Raw genomic sequence first — 14,403 nt, forward strand, 5'->3', positions numbered from 1 at the left:
AGAGGGGAAGAGACTGAAACCCAGAGCACACGCTGTAGAAAGGGGTTGAGACAGAAACCCTGAGCACAGTCTGAAGAGAGGGATAGATACCGAAACCCTGAGCACAGGCTGAAGAAAGAGGTAGAGACTGAAACACGGAGCACAGGCAGAAGTGAGGGTTAGAGACTGAAACCCTGAGCACAGTCTGAAGAAAGGGGTAGAGACTGAAGCACGGAACACAGGATGAAGACAGGGGTAGAGAATGAAACCCCAAGCACAGGCTGAAGAAAGGGGTTGAGCCAGAAACCCTAAGCACAGGCTGAAGAGAGGGGAAGAGACTGAAACCGAGAGCACACGCTGTAGAAAGGGGTTGAGACAGAAACCCTGAGCACAGGCTGAAGAGAGGGGAAGAGACTGAAACCGAGAGCACACGCTGTAGAAAGGGGTTGAGACTGAAACCCAGAGCACTGACTGAAGAGAGGGATAGAGACTGAAACCCTGAGCACAGGCTGAAGAACGGGTTGCGACTGAAACCCTGAGCGCCGGCTGAAGAGATGGGTTGAGACAGAAACCCTGAGCACAGTCTGAAGAGAGGGATAGATACCGAAACCCTGAGCACAGGCTGAAGAAAGAGGTAGAGACTGAAACACGGAGCACAGGCTGTAGAGAGGGGTAGAAACTGACACCTTGATCACCGGCTGAAGAGAGGGGTAGAGACTGAAACCCTGAGCACAGGCTGAAGAAAGAGGTAGAGACTGAAACACGGAGCACAGGCAGAAGTGAGGGTTAGAGACTGAAACCCTGAGCACAGTCTGAAGAAAGGGGTAGAGACTGAAGCACGGAACACAGGCTGAAGAAAGGGGTAGAGAATGAAACCCCAAGCAGAGGCTGAAGAAAGGGGTTGAGCCAGAAACCCTAAGCACAGGCTGAAGAGAGGGGAAGAGACTGAAACCCAGAGCACACGCTGTAGAAAGGGGTTGAGACAGAAACCCTGAGCACAGGCTGAAGAGAGGGGAAGAGACTGAAACACAGAGCACAGGCTGAAGAGAGGGATAGAGACTGAAACCCTGAGCACAGGCTGAAGAACGGGTTGCGACTGAAACACTAAGCACCGGCTGAAGAGATGGGTTGAGACTGAAACCCTCAGCACAGGCTGTAGAAAGGGGTTGAGACAGAAACCCTGAGCACAGTCTGAAGAGAGAGATAGATACCGAAACCCTGAGCACAGGCTGAAGAAAGAGGTAGAGACTGAAACACGGAGCACAGGCTGTAGAGTGGGGTAGAAACTGACACCTTGATCACCGGCTGAAGAGAGGGGTAGAGACTGAAACCCTGAGCACAGGCTGAAGAGAGGGATAGAGACTGAAACCCTGAGCACAGGCTGAAGAACGGGTTGCGACTGAAACCCTGAGCACCGGCTGAAGAGAGTGGTAGAGACTGAAACACTGAGCACTGGCTGAAGAGAGGGTTGAGACTGAAGCCCTGAGCAAAGGCTGTAGAAATGGGTTGAGACAGAAACCTGAGCGCAGGCTGAAGAGAGGGGAAGAGACTGAAAACCAGAGCACAGGCTGAAGAGAGGGATAGAGACTGAAACCCTGAGCACAGGCTGAAGAGAGGGGAAGAGATTGAAACCCAGAGCACAGGCTGAAGAGAGGGATAGAGACTGAAACCCTGAGCACAGGCTGAAGAACGGGTTGCGACTGAAACCCTGAGCACCGGCTGAAGAGATGGGTTGAGACTGAAACCCTCAGCACAGGCTGTAGAAAGGGGTTGAGACAGAAACCCTGAGCACAGTCTGAAGAGAGGGATAGATACCGAAACCCTGAGCACAGGCTGAAGAAAGAGGTAGAGACTGAAACACGGAGCACAGGCTGTAGAGAGGAGTAGAAACTGACACCTTGATCACCGGCTGAAGAGAGGGGTAGAGACTGAAACCCTGAGCACAGGCTGAAGAGAGGGGTAGATACTGACACCCCGAGCACAGGGTGAAGAAAGGGGTACAGACTGAAACCTTGAGCACAGGCTGAAAAAAGAAGTTGAGACTAAAACCCTGAACACAGGCAGAAGAAAGGGGTAGAGACTGGAACACAGTCAGGCTGAAGAAATGGGTAGAGACTGAAACCCTGAGCACAGGCTGAAGAACGGGTTGAGACTGAAAACCTGAGCACAGGCTGAAGAAAGGGCTAAAGTCTGAAACCCTGAGCACAGGCTGTAGAAAGGGCTTGAGACAGAAACACTGAGCACAGGGTGAAGAAAGGGGTAAAGACTGAAACCCTGAGCACAGGCTGAAAAAAGAGGTAGGGACTAAAACCCTGAACACAGGCTGAAGAAAGGGGTAGAATCTGAAACCCTGAGCACAGGCTGTAGAAAGGGGTTGAGACGGAAACCCTGAGCACAGGCTGAAGAAAGGGGTAGAATCTGAAACCCTGAGCACAGGCTGTAGAAAGAGGTTGAGACAGAAACCTGAGCACAGGCTGAAGAGAGGGGAAGAGACTGAAACCCAGAGCACAGGCTGAAGAGAGGGATAGAGACTGAAACCCTGAGCACAGGCTGAAGAACGGGTTGCGACTGAAACCCTGAGCACCGGCTGAAGAGAGTTTTAGAGACTGAAACACTGAGCACTGGCTGAAGAGAGGGTTGAGACTGAAGCCCTGAGCAAAGGCTGTAGAAATGGGTTGAGACAGAAACCTGAGCGCAGGCTGAAGAGAGGGGAAGAGACTGAAAACCAGAGCACAGGCTGAAGAGAGGGATAGAGACTGAAACCCTGAGCACAGGCTGAAGAAAGAGGTAGAGACTGAAACACGGAGCACAGGCTAAAGAAAGTGGTAGAGACTGAAACCCTGAGCACCGGCTGAAGAGATGGGTAGAGACTGAAACCCTGAGCACAGGCTGAAGAACGGGTTGAGACTGAAACCCTGATCACAGGCTGTAGAAAGGGGTTGAGGCAGAAACCCTGAGCACAGGGTGAAGAAAGGGGTAAAGACTGAAACCCTGAGCACAGGCTGAAAAAAGAGGTAGGGACTAAAACCCTGAACACAGGCTGAAGAAAGGGGTAGAATCTGAAACCCTGAGCACAGGCTGTAGAAAGGGGTTGAGACGGAAACCCTGAGCACAGGCTGAAGAAAGGGGTAGAATCTGAAACCCTGAGCACAGGCTGTAGAAAGAGGTTGAGACAGAAACCTGAGCACAGGCTGAAGAGAGGGGAAGAGACTGAAACCCAGAGCACAGGCTGAAGAGAGGGATAGAGACTGAAACCCTGAGCACAGGCTGATGTACGGGTTGCGACTGAAACCCTGAGCACCGGCTGAAGAGAGTTTTAGAGACTGAAACACTGAGCACTGGCTGAAGAGAGGGTTGAGACTGAAGCCCTGAGCAAAGGCTGTAGAAATGGGTTGAGACAGAAACCTGAGCGCAGGCTGAAGAGAGGGGAAGAGACTGAAAACCAGAGCACAGGCTGAAGAGAGGGATAGAGACTGAAACCCTGAGCACAGGCTGAAGAAAGAGGTAGAGACTGAAACACGGAGCACAGGCTAAAGAAAGTGGTAGAGACTGAAACCCTGAGCACCGGCTGAAGAGATGGGTAGAGACTGAAACCCTGAGCACAGGCTGAAGAACGGGTTGAGACTGAAACCCTGAGCACAGGCTGTAGAAAGGGGTTGAGGCAGAAACCCTGAGCACAGGCTGAAAAGAGGGGAAGAGACTGAAGCCCAGATGACAGGCTGAAGTACAGGTTGAGACTGAAACCCTGAGCACAGGCAGAAGTGAGGGTTAGAGACTGAAACCCTGAGCACAGTCTGAAGAAAGGGGTAGAGACTGAAGCAGGGAACACAGGCTGAAGAAAGGGGTAGAGAATGAAACCCCAAGCACAGGGTGAAGAAAGGGGTAGACACTGAAACCCTGAACACAGGCTGAAGAGAGGGATACATTCTGAAATCCTGAGCACAGGCCGAAGAGAGGGGAAGAGACTGAAACCCAGAGCACCGGCTGAAGAACGGGTTGAGACTGAATCCCTGAGCACAGAATGAAGAGAGGGGTTGAGAATGAAAACCTGAGCACGGGCTTAAGAACGGGTTGAGACTGAAATCCTGAGCACAGGCTAAAGAGAGGGTTAGAGACTGAAACACTGAGCACTGGCTGAAGAGAGGGGTAGAGACTGAAGCCCTGAGCACAGGCTGTCGAAATGGGTTGAGACAGAAACCTGAGCACAGGCTGAAGAAAGGGTTAGAGTCTGAAACCCTGAGCACATGCTGTATAAAGGGGTTGAGACAGAAACCCTGAGCAGAGGCTGAAGAGAGGGTTAGAGACTGAAACCCTGAGCACAAGCTGAAGAAAGAGGTCGAGACTGAAACACGGAGCAGAGGCTCAAGAGAGGGGTAGAGACTGAAACCCTGAGCACTGGCTGAAGAGAGGGTGAGAGACTGTAACCCTGAGCACCGGCTGTAGAAAGTGGTTGAGACAGAAACCTAAGCTCAGGTTGAAGAGAGGGGAAGAGACTGAAACACTGAGCACAGGCTGAAGAGAGGGATAGAGACTGAAGCCCTGAGCACAGGCTGATGAAAGGGGTAGAGACTGAAACCCTGAGCACTGGCTGAAGAGAGGTTTAGAGACTGAAACCCAGAGCACTGGCTGAAGAGAGGGATAAAGACTGAAACCCTGAGCACAGGCTGAAGAAAGAGGTAGAGACTGAAACACGGAGCACAGGCTAAAGAAAGTGGTAGAGACTGAAACCCTGAGCACCGGCTGAAGAGAGGGGTAGAGACTGAAACCCTGAGCACAGGCTGAAGAACGGGTTTAGACTGTAACCCTGAGCACAGACTGAAGAAAGTGGTAGAGATTGAAACCCTGAGCACAGGCAGAAGTGAGGGTTAGAGACTGAAACCCTGAGCACAGTCTGAAGAAAGGGGTAGAGACTGAAGCACGGAACACAGGCTGAAGAAAGGGGTAGAGAATGAAACCCCAAGCACAGGCTGAAGAAAGGGGTTTAGCCAGAAACCCTAAGCACAGGCTGAAGAGAGGGGAAGAGACTGAAACCCAGAGCACACGCTGTAGAAAGGGTTTGAGACAGAAACCCTGAGCACAGGCTGAAAGGAGGGGAAGAGACTGAAACCCAGAGCACAGACTGAAGAGGGGGATAGAGACTGAAACCCTGAGCACAGGCTGAAGAACGGGTTGCGACTGAAACCCTGTGCACTGGCTGAAGAGATGGGTTGAGACTGAAACCCTCAGCACAGGCTGTAGAAAGGGGTTGAGACAGAAACCCTGAGCACAGTCTGAAGAGAGGTTTAGATACCGAAACCCTGAGCACAGGCTGAAGAAAGAGGTAGAGACTGAAACACGGAGCACAGGCAGAAGTGAGGGTTAGAGACTGAAACCCTGAGCACAGTCTGAAGAAAGGGGTAGAGACTGAAGCACGGAACACAGGCTGAAGAAAGGGGTAGAGAATGAAACCCCAAGCACAGGCTGAAGAAAGGGGTTGAGCCAGAAACCCTAAGCACAGGCTGAAGAGAGGGGAAGAGACTGAAACCCAGAGCACACGCTGTAGAAAGGGGTTGAGACAGAAACCCTGAGCACAGGCTGAAGAGAGGGGAAGAGACTGAAACCCAGAGCACAGGCTGAAGAGAGGGATAGAGACTGAAACCCTGAGCACAGGCTGAAGAACGGGTTGCGACTGAAACACTGAGCACCGGCTGAAGAGATGGGTTGAGACTGAAACCCTCAGCACAGGCTGTAGAAAGGGGTTGAGACAGAAACCCTGAGCACAGTCTGAAGAGAGAGATAGATACCGAAACCCTGAGCACAGGCTGAAGAAAGAGGTAGAGACTGAAACACGGAGCACAGGCTGTAGAGTGGGGTAGAAACTGACACCTTGATCACCGGCTGAAGAGAGGGGTAGAGACTGAAACCCTGAGCACAGGCTGAAGAGAGGGGTAGAGACTGAAACCCTGAGCACAGGCTGAAGAAAGAGGTAGAGACTGAAACACGGAGCACAGGCAGAAGTGAGGGTTAGAGACTGAAACCCTGAGCACAGTCTGAAGAAAGGGGTAGAGACTGAAGCAGGGAACACAGGCTGAAGAAAGGGGTAGAGAATGAAACCCCAAGCACAGGGTGAAGAAAGGGGTAGACACTGAAACCCTGAACACAGGCTGAAGAGAGGGATACATTCTGAAATCCTGAGCACAGGCCGAAGAGAGGGGAAGAGACTGAAACCCAGAGCACCGGCTGAAGAAAGGGTTGAGACTGAATCCCTGAGCACAGAATGAAGAGAGGGGTTGAGAATGAAAACCTGAGCACGGGCTTAAGAACGGGTTGAGACTGAAATCCTGAGCACAGGCTAAAGAGAGGGTTAGAGACTGAAACACTGAGCACTGGCTGAAGAGAGGGGTAGAGACTGAAGCCCTGAGCACAGGCTGTCGAAATGGGTTGAGACAGAAACCTGAGCACAGGCTGAAGAAAGGGTTAGAGTCTGAAACCCTGAGCACATGCTGTATAAAGGGGTTGAGACAGAAACCCTGAGCAGAGGCTGAAGAGAGGGTTAGAGACTGAAACCCTGAGCACAAGCTGAAGAAAGAGGTCGAGACTGAAACACGGAGCAGAGGCTCAAGAGAGGGGTAGAGACTGAAACCCTGAGCACTGGCTGAAGAGAGGGTGAGAGACTGTAACCCTGAGCACCGGCTGTAGAAAGTGGTTGAGACAGAAACCTAAGCTCAGGTTGAAGAGAGGGGAAGAGACTGAAACACTGAGCACAGGCTGAAGAGAGGGATAGAGACTGAAGCCCTGAGCACAGGCTGATGAAAGGGGTAGAGACTGAAACCCTGAGCACTGGCTGAAGAGAGGTTTAGAGACTGAAACCCAGAGCACTGGCTGAAGAGAGGGATAAAGACTGAAACCCTGAGCACAGGCTGAAGAAAGAGGTAGAGACTGAAACACGGAGCACAGGCTAAAGAAAGTGGTAGAGACTGAAACCCTGAGCACCGGCTGAAGAGAGGGGTAGAGACTGAAACCCTGAGCACAGGCTGAAGAACGGGTTTAGACTGTAACCCTGAGCACAGACTGAAGAAAGTGGTAGAGATTGAAACCCTGAGCACAGGCAGAAGTGAGGGTTAGAGACTGAAACCCTGAGCACAGTCTGAAGAAAGGGGTAGAGACTGAAGCACGGAACACAGGCTGAAGAAAGGGGTAGAGAATGAAACCCCAAGCACAGGCTGAAGAAAGGGGTTTAGCCAGAAACCCTAAGCACAGGCTGAAGAGAGGGGAAGAGACTGAAACCCTGAGCACAGGCTGAAAGGAGGGGAAGAGACTGAAACCCAGAGCACAGACTGAAGAGGGGGATAGAGACTGAAACCCTGAGCACAGGCTGAAGAACGGGTTGCGACTGAAACCCTGTGCACTGGCTGAAGAGATGGGTTGAGACTGAAACCCTCAGCACAGGCTGTAGAAAGGGGTTGAGACAGAAACCCTGAGCACAGTCTGAAGAGAGGTTTAGATACCGAAACCCTGAGCACAGGCTGAAGAAAGAGGTAGAGACTGAAACACGGAGCACAGGCAGAAGTGAGGGTTAGAGACTGAAACCCTGAGCACAGTCTGAAGAAAGGGGTAGAGACTGAAGCACGGAACACAGGCTGAAGAAAGGGGTAGAGAATGAAACCCCAAGCACAGGCTGAAGAAAGGGGTTGAGCCAGAAACCCTAAGCACAGGCTGAAGAGAGGGGAAGAGACTGAAACCCAGAGCACACGCTGTAGAAAGGGGTTGAGACAGAAACCCTGAGCACAGGCTGAAGAGAGGGGAAGAGACTGAAACCCAGAGCACAGGCTGAAGAGAGGGATAGAGACTGAAACCCTGAGCACAGGCTGAAGAACGGGTTGCGACTGAAACACTGAGCACCGGCTGAAGAGATGGGTTGAGACTGAAACCCTCAGCACAGGCTGTAGAAAGGGGTTGAGACAGAAACCCTGAGCACAGTCTGAAGAGAGAGATAGATACCGAAACCCTGAGCACAGGCTGAAGAAAGAGGTAGAGACTGAAACACGGAGCACAGGCTGTAGAGTGGGGTAGAAACTGACACCTTGATCACCGGCTGAAGAGAGGGGTAGAGACTGAAACCCTGAGCACAGGCTGAAGAGAGGGGTAGAGACTGAAACCCTGAGCACAGGCTGAAGAAAGAGGTAGAGACTGAAACACGGAGCACAGGCAGAAGTGAGGGTTAGAGACTGAAACCCTGAGCACAGTCTGAAGAAAGGGGTAGAGACTGAAGCACGGAACACAGGCTGAAGAAAGTGGTAGAGAATGAAACCCCAAGCACAGGCTGAAGAAAGGGGTTGAGCCAGAAACCCTAAGCACAGGCTGAAGAGAGGGGAAGAGACTGAAACCCAGAGCACACGCTGTAGAAAGGGGTTGAGACAGAAACCCTGAGCACAGGCTGAAGAGAGGGGAAAAGACTGAAACCCAGAGCACAGGCTGAAGAGAGGGATAGAGACTGAAACCCTGAGCACAGGCTGAAGAACGGGTTGCGACTGAAACACTGAGCACCGGCTGAAGAGATGGGTTGAGACTGAAACCCTCAGCACAGGCTGTAGAAAGGGGTTGAGACAGAAACCCTGAGCACAGTCTGAAGAGAGAGCTAGATACCGAAACCCTGAGCACAGGCTGAAGAAAGAGGTAGAGACTGAAACACGGAGCACAGGCTGTAGAGTGGGGTAGAAACTGACACCTTGATCACCGGCTGAAGAGAGGGGTAGAGACTGAAACCCTGAGCACAGGCTGAAGAGAGGGGTAGTGACTGACACCCCGAGCACAGGGTGAAGAAAGGGGTACAGACTTAAACCTTGAGCACAGGCTGAAAAAAGAAGTTGAGACTAAAACCCTGAACACAGGCAGAAGAAGGGGGTAGAGACTGGAACACAGTCAGGCTGAAGAGAGGGGTAGAGACTGAAACCCTGAGCACAGGCTGAAGAGAGGGATAGAGACTGAAACCCTGAGCACAGGCTGAAGAACGGGTTGCGACTGAAACCCTGAGCACCGGCTGAAGAGAGTGGTAGAGACTGAAACACTGAGCACTGGCTGAAGAGAGGGTTGAGACTGAAGCCCTGAGCAAAGGCTGTAGAAATGTGTTGAGACAGAAACCTGAGCGCAGGCTGAAGAGAGGGGAAGAGACTGAAAACCAGAGCACAGGCTGAAGAGAGGGATAGAGACTGAAACCCTGAGCACACACTGTAGAAAGGGGTTGAGACAGAAACCCTGAGCACAGGCTGAAGAGAGGTGAAGAGACTGAAACCCAGAGCACAGGCTGAAGAAAGGGTTGAGACTGAAACCCTGAGCACAGGCTGAAGAGAGGGTTGAGACTGAAACCCTGAGCACAGGCTGAAGAGAGGGTAGAGACTGAAACCCTGAGCACAGGCTGAAGAAGGGTTGAGACTGAAACCCTGAGCACAGGCTGAAGAGAGGGTAGAGACTGAAACCCTGAGCACAGGCTGAAGAGAGGGTGAGACTGAAACCCTGAGCACAGGCTGAAGAGAGGGTAGAGACTGAAACCCTGAGCACAGGCTGAAGAGAGGGGTAGAGACTGAAACCCTGAGCACAGGCTGAAGAGAGGGGTAGAGACTGAAACCCTGAGCACAGGCTGAAGAAAGGGTAGAGACTGAAACCCTGAGCACAGGCTGAAGAAAGGGTAGAGACGGAAACCCTGAGCACAGGCTGAAGAAAGGGGTAGAGACTGGAACACAGTCAGGCTGAAGAGATGGGTTGAGACTGAAACCCTGAGCACAGGCTGAAGAACGGGTTGAGACTGAAAACCTGAGCACAGGCTGAAGAAAGGGCTAGAGTCTGAAACCTGAGCACAGGCTGTAGAAAGGGCTTGAGACTGAAACACTGAGCACAGGCTGAAGAAAGGGGTAGAGACTGAAACCCTGAGCACAGGCTGAATAAAGGGTAGACTGAAAACCCTGAGCACAGGCTGAAGAAAGGGGTAGAGTCTGAAACCCTGAGCACAGGCTGTAGAAAGGGGTTGAGACGGAAACCCTGAGCACAGGCTGAAGAAAGGGGTAGAAGTCTGAAACCTGAGCACAGGCTGTAGAAGAGGGTTGAGACAGAAACCTGAGCACAGGCTGAAGAGAGGGGAAGAGACTGAAACCCTGAGCACAGGCTGAAGAGAGGGATAGAGACTGAAACCCTGAGCACAGGCTGAAGAACGGGTTGAGACTGAAACCCTGAGCACCGGCTGAAGAGAGTGGTAGAGACTGAAACACTGAGCACTGGCTGAAGAGAGGGTTGAGACTGAAGCCCTGAGCAAAGGCTGTAGAAATGGGTTGAGACAGAAACCTGAGCGCAGGCTGAAGAGAGGGGAAGAGACTGAAAACCAGAGCACAGGCTGAAGAGAGGGATAGAGACTGAAACCCTGAGCACAGGCTGAAGAAAGAGGTAGAGACTGAAACACGGAGCACAGGCTAAAGAAAGTGGTAGAGACTGAAACCCTGAGCACCGGCTGAAGAGATGGGTAGAGACTGAAACCCTGAGCACAGGCTGAAGAACGGGTTGAGACTGAAACCCTGAGCACAGGCTGTAGAAAGGGGTTGAGGCAGAAACCCTGAGCACAGGCTGAAAAGAGGGGAAGAGACTGAAGCCCAGATGACAGGCTGAAGTACAGGTTGAGACTGAAACCCTGAGCACAGGCAGAAGTGAGGGTTAGAGACTGAAACCCTGAGCACAGTCTGAAGAAAGGGGTAGAGACTGAAGCAGGGAACACAGGCTGAAGAAAGGGGTAGAGAATGAAACCCCAAGCACAGGGTGAAGAAAGGGGTAGACACTGAAACCCTGAACACAGGCTGAAGAGAGGGATACATTCTGAAATCCTGAGCACAGGCCGAAGAGAGGGGAAGAGACTGAAACCCAGAGCACCGGCTGAAGAACGGGTTGAGACTGAATCCCTGAGCACAGAATGAAGAGAGGGGTTGAGAATGAAAACCTGAGCACGGGCTTAAGAACGGGTTGAGACTGAAATCCTGAGCACAGGCTAAAGAGAGGGTTAGAGACTGAAACACTGAGCACTGGCTGAAGAGAGGGGTAGAGACTGAAGCCCTGAGCACAGGCTGTAGAAATGGGTTGAGACAGAAACCTGAGCACAGGCTGAAGAAAGGGTTAGAGTCTGAAACCCTGAGCACATGCTGTATAAAGGGGTTGAGACAGAAACCCTGAGCAGAGGCTGAAGAGAGGGTTAGAGACTGAAACCCTGAGCACAAGCTGAAGAAAGAGGTCGAGACTGAAACACGGAGCAGAGGCTCAAGAGAGGGGTAGAGACTGAAACCCTGAGCACTGGCTGAAGAGAGGGTGAGAGACTGTAACCCTGAGCACAGGCTGTAGAAAGTGGTTGAGACAGAAACCTAAGCTCAGGTTGAAGAGAGGGGAAGAGACTGAAACACTGAGCACAGGCTGAAGAGAGGGATAGAGACTGAAGCCCTGAGCACAGGCTGATGAAAGGGGTAGAGACTGAAACCCTGAGCACTGGCTGAAGAGAGGTTTAGAGACTGAAACCCAGAGCACTGGCTGAAGAGAGGGATAAAGACTGAAACCCTGAGCACAGGCTGAAGAAAGAGGTAGAGACTGAAACACGGAGCACAGGCTAAAGAAAGTGGTAGAGACTGAAACCCTGAGCACCGGCTGAAGAGAGGGGTAGAGACTGAAACCCTGAGCACAGGCTGAAGAACGGGTTTAGACTGTAACCCTGAGCACAGACTGAAGAAAGTGGTAGAGATTGAAACCCTGAGCACAGGCAGAAGTGAGGGTTAGAGACTGAAACCCTGAGCACAGTCTGAAGAAAGGGGTAGAGACTGAAGCACGGAACACAGGCTGAAGAAAGGGGTAGAGAATGAAACCCCAAGCACAGGCTGAAGAAAGGGGTTTAGCCAGAAACCCTAAGCACAGGCTGAAGAGAGGGGAAGAGACTGAAACCCAGAGCACACGCTGTAGAAAGGGTTTGAGACAGAAACCCTGAGCACAGGCTGAAAGGAGGGGAAGAGACTGAAACCCAGAGCACAGACTGAAGAGGGGGATAGAGACTGAAACCCTGAGCACAGGCTGAAGAACGGGTTGCGACTGAAACCCTGTGCACTGGCTGAAGAGATGGGTTGAGACTGAAACCCTCAGCCCAGGCTGTAGAAAGGGGGTTGAGACAGAAACCCTGAGCACAGTCTGAAGAGAGGTTTAGATACCGAAACCCTGAGCACAGGCTGAAGAAAGAGGTAGAGACTGAAACACGGAGCACAGGCAGAAGTGAGGGTTAGAGACTGAAACCCTGAGCACAGTCTGAAGAAAGGGGTAGAGACTGAAGCACGGAACACAGGCTGAAGAAAGGGGTAGAGAATGAAACCCCAAGCACAGGCTGAAGAAAGGGGTTGAGCCAGAAACCCTAAGCACAGGCTGAAGAGAGGGGAAGAGATTGAAACCCAGAGCACACGCTGTAGAAAGGGGTTGAGACAGAAACCCTGAGCACAGGCTGAAGAGAGGGGAAGAGACTGAAACCCAGAGCACAGGCTGAAGAGAGGGATAGAGACTGAAACCATGAGCACAGGCTGAAGAATGGGTTGCGACTGAAACCCTGAGCACCGGCTGAAGAGATGGGTTGAGACTGAAACCCTGAGCACAGGCTGTAGAAAGGGGTTGAGACAGAAACCCTGAGCACAGTCTGAAGAGAGGGATAGATACCAAAACCCTGAGCACAGGCTGAAGAAAGAGGTAGAGACTGAAACACGGAGCACAGGCTGTAGAGAGGGGTAGAAACTGACACCTTGATCACCGGCTGAAGAGAGGGGTAGAGACTGAAACCCTGAGCACAGGCTGAAGAGAGGGGTAGAGACTGACACCCCGAGCACAGGGTGAAGAAAGGGGTACAGACTGAAACCTTGAGCACAGGCTGAAAAAAGAAGTTGAGACTAAAACCCTGAACACAGGCAGAAGAAAGGGGTAGAGACTGGAACACAGTCAGGCTGAAGAGAGGGGTAGAGACTGAAACCCTGAGCACAGGCTGAAGAACGGGTTGAGACTGAAAACCTGAGCACAGGCTGAAGAAAGGGCTAAAGTCTGAAACCCTGAGCACAGGCTGTAGAAAGGGCTTGAGACAGAAACACTGAGCACAGGGTGAAGAAAGGGGTAAAGACTGAAAACCTGAGCACAGGCTGAAAAAAGAGGTAGGGACTAAAACCCTGAACACAGGCTGAAGGAAGGGGTAGAGTCTGAAACCCTGAGCACAGGCTGTAGAAAGGGGTTGAGACGGAAACCCTGAGCACAGGCTGAAGAAAGGGGTAGAATCTGAAACCCTGAGCACAGGCTGTAGAAAGAGGTTGAGGCAGAATCCCTGAGCACAGGCTGAAAAGAGGGGAAGAGACTGAATCCCAGATGACAGGCTGAAGTACAGGTTGAGACTGAAACCCTGAGCACAGGCAGAAGTGAGGTTTAGAGACTGAAACCCTGAGCACAGTCTGAAGAAAGGGGTAGAGACTGAAGCATGGAACACAGGCTGAAGAAAGGGGTAGAGAATGAAACCCCAAGCACAGGGTGAAGAAAGGGGTAGACACTGAAACCCTGAACACAGGCTGAAGAGAGGGATACATTCTGAAATCCTGAGCACAGGCCGAAGAGAGGGGAAGAGACTGAAACCCAGAGCACCGGCTGAAGAACGGGTTGAGACTGAATCCCTGAGCACAGACTGAAGAGAGGGGTTGAGAATGAAAACCTGAGCATGGGCTGAAGAACGGGTTGAGACTGAAATCCTGAGCACAGGCTAAAGAGAGGGGTAGAGAATGAAACATTGAGCACAGGCTGAAGAAAGTGATAGAGACTGAAATGCTGAACACAGGCTGAAGAGAGGGTTTAGAGACTGAACCCTGATACAGGCTGAAGGACAGGGGTTGAGACTGAAACCCTGAGGCACAGGCTGTAGAAAGGGGTAGAGTCTAGAAACCCTGAGCACACGCTGAAGAAAGGGATTGAGACAGAAACCCATATGCACAGGCTGAAGAGAGGGGTAGAGACTGAAATCCAGAGCACAGGCTGAAGAGAGGGATAGAGACTGAAACCGAGAGCACAGGCTGAAGAGAGGGGTAGAGACTGAAACCCTGAGCACAAGCTGAAGAAAGAGGGTAGAGACTAAATCCCTGAGCACAGGCTGAAGAGAAGGGTAGAGTCCTGAAACCCTGAGCACAGGCTGTAGAGAGGTTGAGACTGAAAACCTGAGCACAGCTGAAGAGAGGGGGAGAGACTGAAAACCCTGAGCACAGGCTGAAGAAAGGGTTGAGACTGAAACCCTGAGCACAGGCTGAAGAAAGGGTAGAGACTGAAACCCTGAGCACAGGCTGAAGAAAGGGTTGAGACTGAAACCCTGAGCACAGGCTGAAGAAAGGGTTGAGACTGAAACCCTGAGCACAGGCTGAAGAGAGG

Source organism: Carcharodon carcharias, chromosome 11 (assembly GCF_017639515.1).
Source record: "Carcharodon carcharias isolate sCarCar2 chromosome 11, sCarCar2.pri, whole genome shotgun sequence".
In the NCBI taxonomy this organism is placed as follows: Eukaryota; Metazoa; Chordata; class Chondrichthyes; order Lamniformes; family Lamnidae; genus Carcharodon; species Carcharodon carcharias.